We start from the raw sequence: 3,345 nt of genomic DNA, 5'->3' as shown, positions 1-3,345 counted from the left end.
TATTAGAGTCAGAAACACTAGGCGTTGCCGGCCGTGACGCACTACTAGAGGCCGCGCCAGGAGAAGGCGACTCAACCGGGCCACAAGGTCTCTCATTTCCTTTAATTCAGCTTCCATGATTAAACACTAAAGGGTACTTACCAGACGAATCTCCACTGAGCTGTCACAACTTAAACCAAAGAAATACAAAAATAGAAAACTATCACAGTGTCTGAATCTAGACCAAAGTCACAACACCCTGCCGACTATACGCCAAATGTGGCAGTTTGCTCTCTTAAGCGCAATACAATACCAATTATGGCACCAAATAGACTACGCCACCCCGGAAAATGGGCCGGGGACCCGCTTGTACTTCAAGTGCCAAGCACACAGATACGTGGTGACTGGGTCAGATAACAGACAACCAGGAAACGTTTCAAATCATTTGTTAAATACAAATAAGACAAATACCAAAAGGCATACTACAAACAAACACTAGAATAAATGTGTCAACCATAACACTTGTCCATTTCAGAATTGGGGATTCAGTTCGCCTGCCCGGTAAACACTTCAACTAGTGCTCTCACCACACAGCACTCAATCAGCCTCTGTGAACACAGCAAGCGAAAAGCACACCACCACACCAGAGGACGTGGGCGTTGAACTGGCACCCCAACTCTGGGTAAAAGAAAAGAGAGGACAAATTGGGACATAAGCAACCATACACACACATACACACACACACACACGCTCCACGTAATAGTCTTTTGGTTGAACACTTATCACATGTGGACAGTTGGAATCAGTTGTTTACACAAAATAAAAGCAACCATTCACTGGCCAACGCTCATTACTAGCTTTCCAACACTGCGTCGCCTGATGATTACAGTATTTTAAAAGTACACCCTTCTCAGGTCGGATTTAGAGATACATGTAAGACATTCAAAAACAGACAATAACAATTTTACAAACGTCAATACGCTAAATGACAATGTTTCTGCTAAAAGAGCAAAATAGAGATGACAACCCAGTTATTCGCCGCTGTACGCCAGCCCAAAGATCGGCACTGAATTTGCTAGGTTTGGAAAGCGCCACTACGGCCGAAAATGCGCTATTTTTCCGGCCATCTCAAGACGGATGGGAGATAAGAGAAAGTATTAGTCAGACGATCACAACAAATGCGCTGTTCCAGTAAGAGTCACTGAGAAATGGTCGAGGATTTTCTGGCAAGGGGAAACACAATCCAAACGGTCGTCACTAAGCCCAGCTACTCCCGCCAAGCCTGCTGTAACACCACCCCTGTATTACTAAAAAAATATATAACACACGATAATTGTAATTTACACATTTATGATCTCATGAACTTAACATTGACCCGAGTATGACTTACCGGTAAATAATGAATCACACCGCTCAGTGCACTCAATATGGTGCGAATTATAGGATCAGTCACTAAAAACAATATATCACATCGTTTATAATTTGCGAATTCTAGGTCTTGTGAACCTGATATTAAAATGAGTATGACTTACCGGTAAATGGTGAATCACATCGCTCAATGTACTCAATAGGGTGCAAATTACGGGCTCGCCATAACGGATATGTTATCAATGAGTCTACAGTCCTCCTCCGTCGCACTGTGAATGGAACGAGTCTTAAATTATCTTTTCTAACGCACGTTCAGAATTAAGCAGCCACCAACATTTCTTACCTCCCAAACGTAAACATGACCGGATGACGTAACTTCTAGAACGAGAATGACGTGCTCGCTTAGGCGTCATTCCTGTCCCCTTTTTATATCTGCCGCACATACCCGGTCCGCCCCTAATCATTGTCATGGAGCGCATCACCACACTAGTATAGCTAGTCGACAACAAAACTATGTCAATAGCTTAAATCAAGTTAAATATGATCCAAGTGACATGGCCTCATCGTCTAGTTTGTCATACTGTGAGTGTGTTAATGACAAAAAAATAGGCTACTTGGTGATTCCACGAGATAGTTGTAGATGTCTGAATAGTCCATATTTGGCCACTGCGTGGGGTCATTAATTCAGTTTTCGACCATTTCAAAGGGACACCTCTGTAACCCCGTATCCAGTAGCTTCTTTAAATACCGCTCACGGTCAAAAGAGAGTGCGAGTGCATATGTTTGTGCCATTTTTGCTATCAAGAAACTTTACAGATCTAGAGCGAGTTCTGTTCTCAGAGGAATCCGTTTGTTTTCCCCCAAAAAGGGGCGTTACCCTTCGATGACCCAAACTAGCATTGGTCTATGGTTTACTTGTAGTTGTCTTAGCATTTTAAGCTGTTATAAGACATTTTACAACCGTACACAAATCAACTTTATAATTATCGACAGACTTTTAATGAGACAGTCAAGATAAAAATACTTCTTTAATGTTTGTTTTACAGTGTGACAATGGAGATATCCTGCAGCACATAATGAAAATTGCCATCTGCAAGAGGGATTATCAGGAGGATTTCAGCATCATCTTGGAGGGGATGCAAGTCATGGCATGGCTTGGAAAATCTGGCAAGAGCCTGTGCTGTTCTTCTTGGACTCACGTATGCACCTCACCTACCCGAAATTACTGATGCACACTTTTGAGGCCTTTCAGAAGCTCTTCTTGGAACTGGATGTTTGCATGTTTCCCCCGAAATTATAACACTTAAAAACAAGCTCATGACTTAGATTGAGACAATGCATTATTACCAAGTTCTGCTGAAAAAAAACTGCATTGATTGATGAAAGTTTAACATTGTTCTACATACAAGCTTTCAGCAAGTACAGATTATTTTATATGTTTTGCTACAAGTTATTCACAAGTTTTAATCAAGAATGTGACTTTTCCAACAGAAATTTGTATGCACATGTTCCCTTTCAAGGGAACTTCGAGCTGCGTCAAACGCTGCGGGAACGCCCCTGCGTTGTGCGTCATGAAGCACGTATGGAATCAGCCCAATGGAGAGATGAAACGTCATAGGCGGGTGACGTCATCGACCAGGAAACTATAAAGCACCCCAAAAACACAAGCGCATTAGCTTCTGTGCTTTCAGTCGCGCTACATGTGAATCTGTCCCTGTGTGATATTGTCTGTCTTACATACCCTGCACCACACAAACAATTTATCCCTATATATATATATATTGAGAGATTATGGCGGACGAACAGCAGTTTAGAAAGTGTGTTCCTCCCTGCTCGCGTTATTTAACGAGCGGGGATACACATGATCTTTGTGTTGTTTGTTTGGGAGTTCAGCATGCCCAGTTTGCTCTCGAGGGAGCAGACTGTGAGCATTGCGAGCGTTTGCCGTTAAGGACGCTCCGCTCCCGCCGATCGCTCTTTGAGGAGAGCGGTTCGGTG

At 42.8% G+C, this 3,345-nt stretch overlaps 1 long non-coding RNA gene across 2 annotated transcripts; it reads right to left on the bottom strand.

The window, feature by feature from the left end:
* Positions 1-409: 409 nt before the first annotated feature.
* On the bottom strand, positions 410-1,612 carry LOC143702900 (uncharacterized). Of its 2 annotated transcripts, XR_013190654.1 has the most exons (3): positions 1,512-1,612; positions 1,370-1,431; positions 410-1,261 (listed from the first exon to the last, which is right to left on the bottom strand). It is a non-coding gene; the product is annotated as an uncharacterized LOC143702900 (long non-coding RNA). The 2 variants fall into 2 exon arrangements; XR_013190653.1 differs by having other exon boundaries at positions 410-1,431.
* Positions 1,613-3,345: the final 1,733 nt, after the last annotated feature.

This window comes from Siphateles boraxobius, unplaced genomic scaffold (assembly GCF_051911475.1).
Source record: "Siphateles boraxobius isolate OS27281-9 unplaced genomic scaffold, OSU_SipBor_1 36, whole genome shotgun sequence".
Lineage (NCBI taxonomy): Eukaryota > Metazoa > Chordata > Actinopteri > Cypriniformes > Leuciscidae > Siphateles > Siphateles boraxobius.
This window is presented reverse-complemented; position numbering and strand designations above follow the sequence as displayed.